The 18,458-nt window shown below is 34.4% G+C and overlaps 1 protein-coding gene across 35 annotated transcripts in view; it reads right to left on the bottom strand.

Annotated features, from left to right (window-relative positions):
- LRRC4C (leucine rich repeat containing 4C) overlaps positions 1–18,458 on the bottom strand; it is a 611,011-nt gene that overhangs the window by 375,229 nt on the left and 217,324 nt on the right. For 25 of the 35 annotated variants that reach the window (XR_010473035.1, XR_010473034.1, XR_010473033.1 and 22 more), the window contains one exon: positions 5,729–5,818. The exons of 3 other annotated variants lie outside the window; for them this stretch is intronic. The gene's annotated coding sequence lies outside the window, so the exon portion shown is untranslated. Of the gene's footprint in view, positions 1–5,728; positions 5,819–6,971; positions 7,086–7,217; positions 7,296–18,458 lie in introns of those variants that run through there. 7 more of the 35 variants (XM_065064802.1, XM_065064813.1, XM_065064807.1 and 4 more) reach the window with 4 other exon arrangements.

Below are 18,458 nucleotides of genomic sequence, written 5' to 3'. Positions count from 1 at the left end.
ACTAAGTGTTCTGGTAGATCATGAGATAGATGGGGTTTCTTAAACTGAGTCAAGTGTTATCTATCTGTCAAGTAAAATTTGTTTTCTGTAAAGCAGGTGTGTCAAACTCATTTTCACCAGCCCTTTAAAGGCAATCACAAGGCTGATATGGCCCCCAGTGAAAATGAGTTTGACACCCCTGTTGTAAAGGAAGGGGTTCCTGTTTTAATTTAAATATCTGAAGTACGCTGCTTAAGTCTGAAATAGTTACTATAGATTCTCCTTAAAATTAATGGAAAAAAAAATAGCCACTTCTATGGGATAATTAAATAATAAATCAGCTTCTGTCCTCTCATACATACACTGTTAAATATTAGACAGTTTCAGATACCTAACTTAACTAAACTGAATCTAACCTTAAATGACTTGGAAATTATTAGTCCTATTGATTATTTTACATCACAATAATCACCCCGTAATGGCTGTCCCAAGGGTCTAACTGGTAAACTCTCGTGCAAAGAATCAAAGAAAATATGAAGGTTTCTTCAATGGGACATTTGCAACTGACTACCTAAATCTCATGTTCTCCTCAGTGAGTCCTGACCAAGCTCAGAAGCACACTACTGCTGTGACTGAAAACAAAGTGAAGCTGTTCATTTGGAACCTCCCGCAATAATGTGTGATAAGCCAATTGGAGAGAAAATTTGTGGTTTTGGGGAAGGAAGAAGATATTAGAAGTGTTTTATGTAACAAACCATAAAAATGTGAGAAGAACGTAGGCTATCTTTCTACAAAATAGAAAAGTTTCTGTTTGAAATCACAAAATACATGAATAAACTTTTATCAGAAAAGACTACAGGGTCAGCGGACAGCAAAAACCTTGCAGCTCCTGCTGTGGTCTCCTTTGCTGAGGAGCCCAAGGTGAGCAGTTACAGTAGTGAGACAAAACCAAGCTATTAATAATGCTGACCAAGCAGAAAAGCTCCCCTTCTTCAGACAGTTTCCTTTAGGAATTCCTCTTGAAAAACAAACTGTAGCTCTTATTGGAAATAAAGGTTTTTACTCTCAATGCTCCACAGAGAGTAAATTATTTCAATCTGTATAATTTACTTTGTGATGAAAGTAAAGAATGTTACCTTGATTATTTTGTATGATGAAAAAAGAAATATGAGGCCCCTCTTCAATATCAAAATATTATGCTATTATTTTTGACATTTTTATCAACTTCCTAGAACCTGCAGACAGCAGTAGATTTGGCCAGTATTCTATGAACATTTTTATTTCATCCCTTAGCGAGATTTTAGTGGTTGTAAGTTTTGCTGGAGAATTGATTAGAGCTTAATATTATACAGAATCACTTGATAAAAGCATTAATCAAAGTAGGTCCTGTAGAAGCTGTGAACAATAGATTAAGTGTCTACACAAAAATATGGTGCAAGACAAACTGTATCAAAATAAAAAAAAAATAAAAAAAAAAAATCAAAATAACAGAAAGAAAAGGACATAGAGTAGACATTTATCAAACTTAAGGTGACTTAATGGTTTGTGATAGGGATCCACATGTCCAAAAAAGGATGCAAGTGTCGTCTAATAAGTTTTGATCACTCTGTAAAAACAGTTGTCAGAAATCATAGATGCTTTGTACTGGTCTTGGGAAGCCTGCATAACATTGTACTAATGCTTTGTCAACACCCGTCATGCACAAACATGTTTTGTGTTAGTTCATGAGCATGTTACAGCCGCGCCTCGTAGACACTAAATATGGAGGAATCATTGCCACTGAACCCAATCTGTTCTCCTTTAGGAAACAAGAACAATATTGAAATTTCCACACTACAAAGTAATGAACCTCTGACTATAATTCATCAAAATTAACTAATACAAAAATGACAGGGTTGTTTTCTCTTGTTTCCCATCTGAAAGGGTGAAATTAAAAGGGTATATTAGGTAGCTAAAAACTGTCCCAGCCAGACAAAAGCAGCAGAAGAAACTAAGAAATACTTCTATATTAGCAGTAGCTTATCAACATCATTGCCAATAAAGTCTATTGTTCTTTAAGCTGGCCTTAGAGTCCAAAAATATAATCACAGTAGATGATCAAAAGCCCTTATAAGACCAGTGTTTTTCTGTTTATCATAAAAAGTGTCTACTAGAAAGAGAATTCATATAGATGTTCAGTTGAGACTCTAATAGTACTAACCTATATGGAAGTTCTGCTATGCAGAGTGCACACAGAAGTGTTTGGCTGGGTACACACACTATAATTTCCTCAACTTCAGACAGTAACTGAAACTGATGAAACACTGAAGATTTAAAACTACTTAAGAAACCATGCCTTTTGCCACAAAGGAAAAAGTTATCCTTAGTACTTCAACCCTACATATTAATTATCACCCCTTATAATTTAAAATCTTTATTAGATCTTCAAATTCAATGTTCTTACTGCACCTTGCATAGTCCCCTCACAAATTTGCTCAGATAGGAAAAATAATTTCATTCTTAACAATGAACTTGGACCAAAAATAAATGCAACAACATTGTGTACACTTACAAGTATACATGGATACTTCAGCAGCAAGAGAATATATTATTGTAACAGAATGCATGCCTGAAATTGCATAGATTCAAAAGCATTTTTATTTCAAATCAGTTTTTAAAGAGTATGAATTGTCTAACATATTATTAGAACCTCTTCAGATGAAAGGAGAAAAATGGATTAATAACAAAGAGCATACTGATTGAAATCTAATTTCTATTATTACAGCTAAATGATATTTTTGCATGCAAGCCGAAGCTGTGTATTTTGTGCTGCACAGTCCCCTAACATATTGTCACTCATTTCCCTGCTCTTAGAGCCATTTTCTGTTGAATTGAAACTAACAGTGCCTCAAGTAACTATGCAGTACAAAATGCTTCCAGTTAGCAGAAAATTCTCTAACAAAACAAAGAAATAAATTAAACATTCATGAACAATTTTCAGCAGAAGAATATTATCCACATAAAACCTCTTTAAAAATAATTTATACCTGAGTTATTATCAGCACTACTTAGATTAGGTGGGGTGTTTTTTATTTTTTTTCCTAAAATTATACAGCAATAAGACTCTTAATTAATAAATTATATTCCATGATATAATTTTTTTTTCATAAAAGCACTGAATTTTCTGGATCAGAAAGAACCCTAGGAAATGAGACATTAAAGACAGCAAGGGAACAAAAGAAAAATATCAGGAGCTGCCCCAGGTTCATGCACTCAGTGCAGTGTCAGTACTCTCAATGTAGTGTCAAAAATCCCACATGCTGATCCAGAGGGTTGAGGTTAATTTACCCTCAGAAATGAAGCTCCCTGAGCAGGACCAGCCTTCTCAAAGCACTGGAAGTTCCAGCTCCAACCCCATCTCCCAGGCCTTTGGGGTCCCTGTTGCCAAGCTACTCTAGGGCCCAGCAGTTTCCCTTAGACCTTGATTTCCGTGGGTGTCAAACACTCACATTAGACTTCAGAGAATCAGTAACAGTGAACCACCAGTTTGAACAAGGACTAGTAGAACTTGGCATCTCTTCATATCGGGAGAGCCCAGCATCAAAAGAGCATGGCTAGGAGCACAGTCCAATTAGAGAACTCCATTTAATTGAATTCTTGCATATTGCAAAAACACTGGCATTACTAAAAGTTATCAGGTGTTTTGATGAAAAACTGAGGACACATATTTTACTTTTCATAAATTTGAATTTTCTCATGTGAAAAAAAAATCTGGAAAAATGTAGATTAGCTCTCATCAGTAGCAGCATCACCCTGTTGCTGACAGAATACCTTTGATTGCTGAATGTGCAATTGTGAAAATCACTCACTGCACATGTGTTCAGTTATCTTGTTAAGTACTATACCTAGGCACGTATAACTATACTAGTACTGTGTGTAGTGCAACTTTTGCTACCCTTTTATAGAAAAAAGGACTAAGGGCCAGTACCTTTCAGAAAACAGGGAGAAGAACTGGGTATAATGAAATTGCAAGGGCTGTAATAGCAGGGAATGTAAATGATGGAATGTCATACACAGAAAGCTGATGCTTCCAGATCAGCTACAGCCAATAGCTACACAATCATATTAGGCCAACTGCAAAACAACGTTTAGTCTGGATAATAAGATGGTATTAATCGAGTTATTTTTTATTTCAAATTGATCTCTTATATCAAAAAATCTAATGACCACACCAAGTAAAAGAATCCATTGTCACAATGGAGTGCCAAAGAATCTGTTTTCTTTCCCTAACAATGAAAAATTTGATCTTAAGTCATGTCATCATAAGACTGAAAGAATTTATGAACAACAAAAATATAGAGATGTTGGTAAGGCATGCCTAGTGATTTTATCTTTCTCCCAGTCTAATCCTGCATGAACCTATAAACACCTGTGTCAACTTCCCAGCTAAAACAGAATTTTGACAGCACACCTCCAGTTTTTTGAGCAGAGGATGACTTTTGCATCTTCTTGTCAGTCTTTCAGCAGAGAACACAGACATGCTACAGTTCCCATTGCACAGCTTTTAGAAACCAGTTTGGGAAACCTTGCCCTACTCTATGATTGAACAGACAGATTCAAACCAGTCTTTTCTACACTTGATAAATTATTTGCAAAAAGGCCATTTTTTATTAAGTAACTTATTACGCAGAGTTGTTAGGAAAGATCATATGAACAAAGACAAGATGACTGGCTATGTGGCAAGCCTCACATTTAGGCTCTCACTAGTCATGACACATATGACACATCACGTCAGTCACCTGATATCATTTCTACTCATGGACTGTCACTTTTCTAAAAACAGCGACAGGAATCATGCTGAAAATACTGAATAATAGAATACTCAAAATCCTCCTTCTCTGACAGTGCATGACTATTTCAATAACAGATATCCAGTTCCCAAATACTGGAGCAAATAAAATCATCTCCACAAACGTTTGTTCACAGAAAAGACTGAAACATCATGAACAAAGTTGAATCAATTAGCTTTTCAAAAGTAAAATGAATATACAGAAATCCAACATCAGTCCTAAGAACTGGACCTTTAACAGGCAATAAATGCTTATAGCAATGAAATCAAACATAAAAAGAACAGTTAAGATTGTCATCCTGTTAGCAATATGAGACATAATATTGTTACTGAACAGCAACGAAGCTCAGTACACATTGCTGTGGGAAATAACAAATTTCACCTTTTCACCTTCCCTTGTGTACTAGTACTAAGAAGATCAATAATATTACTTAGTGTCCTCTCAAAACTGAAGATTTTAAACAGAGTTTACATTTCTTTCAGCCATTGTGTAGTGTTGATTTTGGAGTTTCTAATATAAAAGGTCACAATAGTGCTATTTTGGGGGAGGTTGAAAAATAAAGAAGTGTCTAGTGCCAGGTAATTTTGCTTACCAGGTAGGCCCTATGTAATTTTTTTTCTTTTTTTTTAGAGCTTTGCTTACCAATTACCATTAATCTTGACTTGTGTTGCTATGGACTTTCCTGAGCAAAGGTTATGAATATATAGCAGAGTCTGATGGATGCTAATGTGCAGAGTAAAACAAGGGGACAAAAATACCTTCAGAAAGGTATGACCTCAGACACAATGTCATAGTACTCTATCTGCTGCTGTGATAAAAATAAATTAGAAACATCTCTAGCCTCTGGTTTCTTTGTTAAAATCAAACCACCAGCTAAACTGAACATGTAATCAGTCTTACAGTAAACATATTACACTTACATGTTGTTCAAAACACTCAGTAGAACATCAGCCCATTTGCTTTCTGCGTCAATAAATAATCATGATTTCTTGCAACAAAGAAATTCATTTCTGGAAAGACAAAAAAAATCAAAAACAAAATCAAAAACAACACATGAGGTTAAATGTCAATTTTTTCAATAGTCATACTGTTTAATATATGAAAAAGTGTCAGCTGGGAAATTTGCAAGAACATGCTACAATTTCATTAAAAAACCTGCATAATTTCATCTTTCTTTGTGAATGTGAACATTCTATTAACATTTTATGAGAGTCAAGAATATATTTCATATGTAGGTAACAGGTTACTTGAGCTGCAGGGAGTTTCTTTATTATTTATGTTTTATTTTGTTCTGCCAAGAGCAATGTTTTTGCTTTTCAGGGAGCATGCATTCCTAGTTTCAACCAAAAAGAATTACCACAAATATTCCAAAAGAAAACGGAATCTCAGCCCAAAATTCCAATTTTTCTTATGAAAAAAAAAAATTACATTTTCCTTGAATATTAATGGTAGAAAGATTTGAAGAAAATCCTGTAGATCATATCCCAGAGTACCTCCCTTCATCCCTTATCAATATCTATTAATGAGAATACACAAAGAAAATAAACAGGCTGAATAATAGACTGTTATAGTGAAAACAATTTAACAGTGGAATAGACTCCCAAGAAAAAGATGAATCTCTGTAAGTAGACACAGTACAATTAGTGAGATTCAGTTCATTCCTACTGCTCTGACAGAAGCTAAAGAAAGCTTAGCATTTCCTCTAGTTGAAATAAGAAATTTATTTTTTTTTTTCTTTTGCCTCTTGCACCTGTAAACAATTATCTTCTGGTTGGTGTGGTTAGTAAGATTTTTTTTCCTTGCTTATCCTAAATAATAAAACATGGTAAGATTTCCAGTTAGTGTTGTGGAATGCTCCTTATTGTCAACAGGGAATTTTTAAACATTTTTTTAGAAGTGACTGTATTCCTGATATATTAATTTAAACCTGGTGACAATAGGCTTGGGTTTTTTACTTACTCTTTGTGATCACCTGTGAACTGGTCTTCAGCCATCCTACAGATGAGGATGCGAGATACTGAGAAAAAATTACTTAGAAACTTTTAGTAATTTTAAACCTTTCAAGACTGAGAGAAAACTCTACTGAGGGTGAGCTGCTGTGAGAGAATCTGTTAGGTTGTCTAACAAGTCTGCTGAGTATCTAAAGCCTCATCAAATACTTACAAAGGAACAAGTGATGGCAAGCAGGTGCTGATGAAATGAGTACAGGTAGCCTGATACAGCTCTCCAGTTTTGTCAGTCCTTCATGGAACAGTGATTCTGACATACTGCATTTATCTAGCCATAAAGAAATACAGAATGGCTGTATGCACACATGGCCAAGTTTAGCTTAGCTTACAATGCTAGAAATACAGATATAGAAACAAAGCAATATTATTTAAATGATTAGAAACATCTCAAAAGAATCACCTTGTTTTGGTAATTTTCAGTCACATATCAGTAATCTGGGCTTTTAACGAATTTCCATCCTCAAACAAGAACAAATATCTGAAGATTAAAAAGGTATGAAATACAGAGTTAACGCCTACAGGCTGATAACAGAGTATGCAAATTATTTGTCATTGACAGTTCAGTCCTGCCAGCTACCTGGAGAACTCTTTGCTCTTCTCATAAGGTGCTCAGTAACTCTTATTACGTAGCCAATTAAAAGGGGCCAAGTTGTGCTCAGTTCCTTGATAACTGTGCACCAAGGACTAGAAATCAGTGTGATGACAAATCACAAATTTGGAAGCAAAGGCATAAATTTGAGAAGCAAATTATAAAGCAAATGTGCTGTGGTGAAACTCTCTAATATATCACATCTGTGAAAAGCAAGCAAGGCTGGCCAGTCTACGCTGGCAGAAAGCAGAGTGCTTGTCTAAGCGGTGCAGTCTTGATAGAAGTCATATTCAAACCATGGGAATGAAGACTCTCCTTCCAGAATCTGTCAAAGAAAACTGCCTTTTCTTCACTACCATAGTCCTATAGAAACATGCATTCCTTTAAATGGGTGGAAAAAAAGCCAAATGATGGCACAGGAGGTAAAACTTACTATATGAGGGAAAAAAAAAAATATGGCTAAATTCTTCTGTTAAGGATATTCTCAATAACTGCTTGCCTGGTTAGGTGACTTCCTGTTGTTCAAAAATCATATATGGATTCACAGGGAGTAAAGTATCATATGAAATACAGTAAAATAATCTTTAAAATTCTAAGCTAGATATCTGTAGCCTTTCTCTAACCACACTATGTCCCCTTTTAAAAAAAAATTCGAAAGATTCAGTCATATGCAGCTCACCTTTCCTGACACTTCATAGATATGTTCCACAGGATCAAATAAAACACAACTTATTCCTATCTAAGAATGCAGCAATTTGATGCAGCCACTCAGCCTTGGATGTTGTAGTTAAGCTTTGTTTCACAGATATGTACGTTGCCGCATTGCACTAGGACTGTCACCTAAGAATACAGGCATGCTTAGGCCCTGCAGATGGCTACACAGAAATATTTAGATGCTGGTATCCTCTACATGTTTTGAATATACAGTATATGAAAGCATATACAGTATGTAGAAGCAAAGATCACTAGAACAATAATATGTCAAATATGAAAGAGAAAAAAATGAAATTAAGCCAGAGAAATGTAAAATTTTGAAAAAAAAACCAATCAATTTGCTGACATTTAAGAAGTCATCAGTATGTAGCATCACAGAATATGTCTCTGGAAAGAGGAAGAGTATAATCATTTCAGGAAACAAATCTGCAGTAGAAAGATGAAGTCTTTCAAAATACTTTGTTTCATGGCTCATGCCCAAATAGTGACCCAAACCATCACTACGAAACATAAAGAGCTGGAAATGATGGTTTTCTTATGTAAAAACTTTTAAAGCTTTAATAAACTACTGCAAGTTTGGTTGCAAACATACTGTGATACTGTGGTAATATATGTTACACAAACATTAGTCAAGGCTGTTATAAATAGTGATGTCTACACTACAGAGGGACATCTATAATACTTCAAAAACTGTAGCTAACTGTAACTATGAGTTAAAGGCTTAACAGTGCCATTCATAATAGCAATAGTAGAAAGAGTACTAAGAGAAACATGTAAATGAAGGTGAGATAATCTAAATATTAAAACACAATCAACATGATGCATTAATGCTGTCATTATCATTTTTTGTGCTATTATTGTACTAATATATAGGATAATATATAGGACAGGGAACTGCTGCAGAGAGTCCAGTGTAGGGCAACAATGATTAAGGGAGTGGAACATCTCCCTTATGAAGAAAGGCTGAGGGAGCTGGGTCTCTTTAGTCTGGAGAAGAGGAGGCTGAGGGGGGACCTTATTAATGTCTATAAGTATATAAAAGGTGAGTGCCATGAGGATGGAGCCAGGCTCTTCTCAGTGGCAAACAATGATAGGACAAGGGGTAATGGGATCAAGCTGGAACACAAGAGGTTCCACTTAAATTTGAGAAGAAACTTCTTCTCAGTGAGGGTGACAGAGCACTGGAACAGACTGCCCAGGGGGGTTGTGGAGTCTCCTTCTCTGGAGACATTCAAAACCCACCTGGCCATGTTCCTGTGTGACGTCATCTAGGCGTTCCTGCTCTGGCAGGGGGATTGGACTAGATGATCTTCTGAGGTGCCTTCCAATCCCAAACATACTGTGATTCTGTGGTAATATATGTTACACAAACACTAGTCAAGGCTGTTATAAATAGTGATGTCTACACTACAGAGGGACATCTATAACACTTCAAAAACTGTAGCTAAGAGAATGATAATCATTATACCTGGCAAGTTTAGAGACTTAGCAAAATATATAAGATTTACACAATATCCATACCCCAGAGTAATCCCACTTTTTCTTTATTAATATTCTAGAAACACTGTATTTGCGGAGAATTCAACTAATCATCTAGCACACACACAATTTTTCTGAAGTAGAATCATGGATATTTAGACAGTTTTCTGCCCACTTGCCTTCTAGATACTCCTAGAAACTATTAGCAAATGCATCTATGACATTATTTTTCCACTGTCCTGTTATTCTTAATATCATTTTCTCTATGTCTTTAAGCAGCAAATAAAAACAATAACTTCTTGTTTCACCTACAGTGAGAGCATGAAAACCAGTGATTGCAGTCCTCAGTGTAACAACCAATCCTACAATCCTTCTAGGACATCACCTTCACTCTTTTTCCTACTCTCAGAACTTTCATATTTGCCAAAACTTCTCCAGTACACAGATGTAAACAAAATGATCCATCCATTGTCAAGTGGAGTAGAACCATTACTATGTCATACATACATTTCTGTTATATTTGGGGGTTTTTAAATTATTTTACTTGCCTCTTCATCAGCAGTGTATCAAATGCATTTACTTTACAGCCTGCTATAAGCCCCAGCTAGGTGCAATGCTGATCTTTTTCAAGTCTTCTGCCCTGCAAGTTCTCTAACATTAACAGTTCCTAGTAACTTAACTATTTTCAGGATATCAGGATACAATAAATATAAAATTTACATACATCTGCATTAAGCCATTTTCCATTATTCTTGTCTATATTTATTCTCTTTGTTATTAACTATTAAAAATGGGCTTGTAAATAACTCTTTTGTAGAAGATTAATAGAATAAGGTCACTGAATACTTCAACTTCTTTTCAAACATTTGTTATATGCTCACTTACCAATATAATATAATATAATATAATATAATATAATATAATATAATAATATATTTTTCATATTTTCATATTTTCTTACATCTAATATTTTTCTTATTACTCTTATAATTCACATTTTGCACCAGCCTTTCCAATTTTATCCTTACACAGAAATTGCTTCTATACATAGCTACAGCTTCATTTTCTTAATGGAATTTTTTCTTTTTTTTTTTTAATATTTAGATTCTTAAGAACTGAGGCTACCATGCTGTTTTTCTAGCACACACTTTTTTTTAATTTTCCCACGAAGGCAACTGATAGCACTACCATGCAAAGTAAATTAAGTTTTCCGGATGATGGTAAGAGCAACTGAGTTGATACAAGGTGAACCAACTAGCCCACAACAAAACCTGAAACGTCATCTGAATTTACAGCATTCAGTATTAGTCAGTTCCATTAAATTACCTTAGAGAAGCATAAAGGAATAGTGTAAAGGGACTAAAAATGCTTACAATGAGCAAAATAGGAAGAAGATGTAGCAACAGAGTTTTCTCTGCTGAAAAAACCCTCCACATTGAATTGTGCCTAATTTCAGCAGTGCTGGGGAAACAGAAAAGACAATTAAGGATTCAGCTTCAGGTTCAATTTTCATCTTGAAAATGGATTAGTGTACCTGGATCTTACATAATATTGCTCTTACATTCAGAATTAATTCTTTACCTTAAAAATATTAGAATGACAATACACCAGAGTGGCATGGACAACTACTCAATCAAAATACTTCTGGGAATTCAGAACACAACAACTGTCTAAGAGCCAACACAAGAGCAGTACAAAACAATTCAAGTTACCATTTGTTCTATTGAAGCAGAAATTTCAGAAATTACACAGCTACACAGAATTAACTGTAAGAGCTCAGGTTTTGGTCAATATTTCTAATGCTAAAAAAACCAAGCAATAGATAACATAATCACTATAGGAAAGCTCAGATTCAGTTTTATGTTTCATCCAGAAAAGAGGGTGACAGCTTCAAACTCTTTTTCTAAGGCACAAGTTCAATACACAGTCATTAGCGTAGAGTAGTGCCTACAATTCACAAGCTTATCTCTTTTTATGTTTTGTTTGTTTATTTATTTTACAACTGCAGCATAAGGAGCAGTTAGTGAAGGCTGCTCATAGAAAGTTAATTGAGTGGCACTTAAAGCTTCCAGGTGTGTTATAGAGCTTGTGAGAAATAACCCAAATTATTGCAAATAGTGCCACAGCAATCACTGAGGGACAGTCACAATGTTAGGTGTTGTTGCTTTGGGGTTTAACAGTTGCACTTTATCTAACTAAATTACAAAGGCTTAGGAATTTTTCTTTTGCAACATTACTGGATAGATTTACTCTTTCCCAGTACAACCTCTCCTTCCCTTCCCAAAATAAATGCACTGAATGAAGCCAAGCACTCTCCAGGCAAGACATTATTTTTAGTTCAATCAATCTATTTTCAGAATTTATCAACATCATGAAAACTGCAGAATCCTTTCAGAGCCCAGAACACTGCTGTTGCCTCCCAGTAAGAGCTATTTCAAGCTGGCACACTGGCTGTTGAAGGATTACTGCAAAAAACATAGGCATTAGCTAATGTTTTGCCCATTTTAGACAAATGCTTTATAGTTCTCTTTTGAACATTATTTCCATATTTCCTGTATTTCAAAAGTGCAAAATCAAAGCTCTGGAGAAGAAAAGAAGGCAAAAAAGACAATTTTACTTCATTTCTGGCAGTCCATGTACGTTACTGGGGAAAAAAAAAAAAAAAAAAAAAAAACACAGAAAGACAGGAGAGATATTTGTGAATCCTGATTACCCACAGAACTGTGAACCATTTTAAATTAATGGACTTTAAGGTGCCCTGACAAGAAACGCTCAACAGTTACAGGTTAATATATTCAAGATTCATGTCACTTTGCCATATTACTTAATATTCCAATTTAGTGAGGCCAAAATAAAAGTTTCTGGAGATTATTGATGGCAAATAGGTACATAGCTCAGAGAGAATAAGGTCAGAGCATAAGTTTAAACAGGCTTGATATGTTTTCAGGCCTGAAATTGCAGCTCTGCATGTAAAGAAACTAAAGCAAATTTGTTTGCGATATTTCTGTGTTCTCAAAAGCAAGCGGAAAGAAGAGCTGCACTGTATCAGTTAAAACAGAGTTGAAAAAATAATATGTCACGTTTCAGTTCTGAGACTTTCACAATTAAAACGTAAGATGTTACTAAATATCTCTTTGTTGTGTTTATAAACATGTAATCCTATCATTGGCAATTTCTTATAATTTTGTTAATACTGAAAAGACCTTTTCCAGCAGGTGTTCAAACATCGATCACCTCCTAAATATCAAAGTACTTGCATAAACTTACAGTGTTAAAACAGTGGACAACTTAGAAGCAGCCCAGGCAATGCCATGGGAACTCAATGTAATTCATGTAAATTTGATGGGCAGAGCATTTAAAAAGTAAGAAATGTGATTGTAGAAACTGCAGTTACAGGAACAGTAACAATGTACTGTGAGGAGGGAAATCTGAGGCAGCAAGCCATACATTGATTTGTTCTTCGGATCTCACAGGGTAATGGTTACTTTTTGACTGTTAAACCAAAAGATAAAAACTACAGATTATTTTCAAAAGTTCCTGCCAGTTGCTGAGACAGATGCTTTTTTAATAGTATCTAAAATCAAATACTAATTATAGTTCTACTGTAAAATGTTTGTAATCATTTGACTTAATTACACCCCTGCATATAAGTGCTTGCACACACCACAATTGCATTCATAAAAGAACTTAAACATTTAAGTTAAAATTTATCCTTAAATATAATAGAAAATATGCTTTTAATCACTGCTTAATGTTCTGTTCAGAATAGATATGGTTTTATGAGTAGGCATAAAGACGTTATGGAAAAAAAGAGCCAAAGGAAAGGCACAAGGTTGTACTGAAATATGACTCCTAGGTGGCTTGATATCGACCCAAGCAGAATGGAGCTACATCTGACAACAAATGCCTGCTTCAAATTGTCGTATCTATTTTTAGAAATTTGTCTTTCTTTAAATATTAATTGATTTTTTATTTAAATATTTCTATTTTAGAAGTATTGGCCAAATTCTACCACATTTTTGAACCTGTTTTTTATCAGTATTATCAGGAAAGAAACTAGCCATCATGAATAAAAGCAAATATTAGAATATATACAGAAGTAAACTGAAAATCACATGGAAAATATAAAGAATTTAAATGACACCTATCACCTCCTCTGATACACAGTTCAAACTTTTCAGTTGCGTTGGTTACTTGTATAACCTTTCAATATGGAAACAAAACTATGGAGATAATCGAAACTAATCAAAATAAGTGTGAAAGTATTTGTGAATTATCTACAGATGAACTGTTACGAACACAAAATAAACAAATATTTATTAGAATATTTATTATTATTAAATTAGCAAATTGTTAATAAAAAATGAGTTCACATTTGTTGACCTACAGCTAATTATTCATCTGTAGTTTCACAAAACCACACTGTAGTATCAGCACAGTCATTACAAAGCACTACATGAAACCTTGTACTAGCATGTAATCAGAATCTTGAATAATCCAGACTGACAGTCAACAAATAAAACAATTCAATGAAATGGAATAATATTTATAATTAGATTTTTGTGTCACCTTCTTTTAATTTAGAGTTTAAACAAGAACCATTTTATTGCTAACTGATTTTTAGTCACAACAGCTGGAGAGCAAGCCATACCAGAAACCTCTGCAAAAGAGTATGTAAGAAAAGTTTGAAAGATGGCCAGAGGAAAGGAAACTTAATGTAAGCCAGAGGTCATCCCACATACTAAAAGGAGCAGGAGAGAAAGAATAGAGCTGAAAATGAAAGAAACAAAGGAAGGAAATTGCATATAGAATTGAATGGATGCTGTGATTTAACCTCAGTAGGCAGCTAAGCACACACAGTTTCTCATTTCTCCCCCTGCAGTGGGATGAAGGAGAGAATCACAAGGGTAAAACTCCAAAAACTCATAGGTTGAGATAAAGATAGTTTAATAAGAAACAGTGAGGAGAAAACAAAAGTAAAATTAAAAAAAAAAATATATATATAATCCCTTTAGTCAGCTGGGGTCAGCTGTCCCAGCTGTGCTCCCCTCAAAGCACCTTGTTCTCCCCAGCCTACTTGTTGTTGTGCAGTGTGAGAGGCAGAGAAGGTCTTGATGCTGTGGAAACACTGTTCAGCAGTTACAAAAACATCCCTGTGTTATCAGTACTGTTTTCAGCACAAATCCATACAAGCTATTACGAGGAAAATTAATGCTATCCCATCCAAAACCAGTATAAAGCACTTCAGAGAGTAAGAACTAAAAGACCTCAGCACTGAAACAAAAAGGAAGCTAAGAATTGCAAAGAGCTCTGAAGTTGAACTTCAGGTTGTATAAGGCTAGAGATCAGATGGGATTTGAGACAGATGATGTGAGGTGAATTTAGTAAAACAATAAGGGAAGTGATTTCAGCATATAACCCCTGCAAGACCTACTGGTCATAAAGGGAATGAGCTAGCATTACACTAGGAGAATATCAATTGAGATTTTTACTTTTACAGGATGTAGCTAATCTGTGGAGAAAACAATTTACTGTTTATTCTGAATTTCTGTAAATTCTTCTTGCACATCAAATAGTCTTTTTACAATTCAGATTCATGTAGAAGTCCTCCCACACTTCTTTCCTGCCCCTCTACTACAACATAATGGTCATGCTGGCTGTAGATTATCTTATACGAGTCATGATCTTACCCTGAATAAATCTAGTCCCTTCTTCCATCCTCATTACAAGCTGTAAAAATGGCTTTAGGAATACATATATATATAAATACAAATATTTTTATATAAAACTACATTTTCTCAGGTGCTCTAGTACAATGGAAATAACTTCTGTAGATGCAGAGAAGGAATTTCATAGAATAATTATGTTTGAAAATACTTTTAAGAACAGAGTCCAACAGTAAGAGAATAAGAATATATTAACAACAATTAGAACATAACAATACAAGAATACATTAACGGCAATCACAAATGTGTAAGTCCACTCTCGATTCCTATAAAAATAAGGGAGAAAACAATAAGACTGAAGTAAAAGCCCCACAACTTCACTGAATAGCAAAGCTACAAACAACGTGTAGAACCGATTCTAAAAGATGATGCTGACTGTTTTTAATGACATTTTAAAATCAGCACATGGAGATAAAACAAGTTTCAAATATATCTAGATTTTAGAAAATCATAATCCAATAAAATCTTAATCTTAAATATATACATATATATTTGGATAGCATTAAAGAATAATAATGAACGTATGGTTTTCAGTAAAGATTTTATGTAGAATAGTATAATGGAAAATAGAAATAACCTCTTCCATATAGATTTTGTTGTGAGGGACCAATCCAACATCACCATTAAACAGGCATAAAGAACTTAACGTGCTTTTTCCACCTGATTTTCATTTACAGGATGAAATAGCACAGATTTCTCTCGCAGTTTCTCTCCTAGCAGGAGAAAGAATAAAATGACCACAGATAAGGATCTTATCAAATTCAAAGACATCTCAGTGAATAATCTAGGGTAATAATTATAATTATTGTTATTTCTATGTTCTATTCATTTTGAATCTAGGCTAATAATTATAATTATTGTAATTTCTATGTTCCATTCATTTTGAGAAGAAAATAAAACTTTTATTATTAAAAATTGTTCATATTAAAGATACATTTTCTGATCAAAACCAGACAGACAAATATTCAATATCCCAACCAATTTAAACATTTTTATCTGGGATCTGGGAACAAATAAAGCAGGGTCTTGAACCTGAAACTCCTACATTAGAAATCAGCATCCTTCTAATGGGTTACTGACTTTTCTGCATGATTTTTCCTTGACTTTCTTTGATTAATAGGGAGGAGGATTAAACAAAAACAAAAAAAAAAAAAAAAAATCCACAGTAGCAAAAAGCATGATTTGGTAACATCAGATGACATAAATACAACACTAACAAAATACCTTCATCAACCCACATATGGTCTCTCAATATCTGAAGAAGCAAACCACGTCCAGAACTTGTAACATCTGTCTTTTTTACCTTCACAGTTAATTTCTGTATTTACAAACAAATTCTCTGAGGACAGAACATAGAGCTAAAATTTCTGCATTTTTCAAATCTGTTGATCTTCAGTGTCATATTTTGACAAGTTTACTACAGAGTATGTCAACACAAAAATCAATAGACCTTTGAATACAAACAAACTGAACATTAATTTTCAAGATTGTTAAAATATTTGAAAACACTCGGGAATGAAAATGTGGTATAGTTGATTTGCTCTAAAAATGCAATATTTGATCATGTTTGAAGTCTCATTCTATTATCTGTCATGGATTGCTCTGGTTTCAGTTAGTTTTACAGAAGAAATAGAAATACAGGACTTCATTGCAAGATCTAGTTTCAAATATACTCACTTTTTCTGCATTTATACTTTCTAAAAATTTGATAATCACATAAAAGTAATTTAATGACCATAACTTTATCTATTTGTTCTCCATGACTAATATCAACAAATCCTGGCCAGCTTTATCTTTTCTGTTTAAATATACTTATGAAAATATTTATTAATTCTGCTCTCACAACCAAGATTATGAACTGTCAGACCAGATTCTTTCAACATAGAAAACACCCTAACTTTGATGAACAACGTATGCAACTGAGCAAGGTAAGGGTGAGAGATACAAAGTTTATGTCATTGGTAAGGGACAATCTTTCTCCTGGTTCTCACTTCCAAAGCAACATCCAACTCCAGTTCAGACCCTGAAGTGACAGAGACTCAGATAACTATTTCATATCGATCTCTAGGACTTTAATGTTTACTTATATTAAACTTTCCTTTGTCCTTTGAGGGAACTGAGAAAAAATTTCAGACAAAAAAAAGATACTTTAAAAATACATATAATAAGCATATTTCAAAGGGGGGAGAATGAGATACAGATTCCAGGATTGTAATGATGATTAAAAGGAAGAACAAGTCAAATGAAGGACTATAATAATGCTGCAGGAGTAAAGCAGGATAATAGAAATAAATAGGAATTATTGAATAATTGTTTTAAAGAAATATTGAAATGAGAACCACGTTGAGTAGATTCTTACGGCAAGTGAAGAAGGAAACCCTGGAAATTAGATCAGTTTGACCTACTGACAATTAAAGGGAAAAAGTAAATCAGTGAAACAGAGCTCTCATCTCCTCACAGCTATTGCATTCAATCCATGATATGTGAAAGATTACAAAGGCTTTAAGAATATGTTTAGAAATCACTCATATCTCCACAAAAGATATCAGTTTCTCTACCCAGTTTCTTTCACTTCTTACTACCGCAAGGGGACAGACTGGAGAAATACTGGTAAAAAGAATGTGAATTGTCAGCATATTTTGATACTGTAGAATTAGTGGCCATTGTGTTTTCTCAGAAGTCAGGCATTAAACCAGTGCAGTTTTGAATATTGCTTTCTTACAACAGTGTTTGTTATGAGAGCAGCACATGTGAAGCCATGAATTCATTTACAATGCAATAATTGCACCACAAGTAGGCAAACAAACAAATTATCTAAACTGTACAGCTTAAATGTTACAGTATGCAGGTATTAAGAACTCTCAATGCCAACACAACAAGGATATGAATTATCTATTTTTAGGAACATTTTTACAGCAACTAACCTGTATTCCTGGCAGTAGAAACCCACAAGAGAAAACTGATTTCCTGAGACTTTCTCAGTCAAGCTCCTTGAGTAGAAGTAACCAGTAACAAGACCTTGATCAGGAGTTTCCTGATTGAAAGCTCAGGAACCACGGCACAAAGGCTTTAAACACATACATGACTAACTTCCCATGCACACCAGAGCTCCAAATCCACAGCAACCAGCTAG

Source organism: Columba livia, chromosome 5, assembly GCF_036013475.1.
Source record: "Columba livia isolate bColLiv1 breed racing homer chromosome 5, bColLiv1.pat.W.v2, whole genome shotgun sequence".
NCBI classification, from domain to species: Eukaryota; Metazoa; Chordata; class Aves; order Columbiformes; family Columbidae; genus Columba; species Columba livia.
The sequence above is the reverse complement of the archived record's forward strand: the minus strand, read 5'-3'. Positions and strand labels throughout refer to the sequence as shown.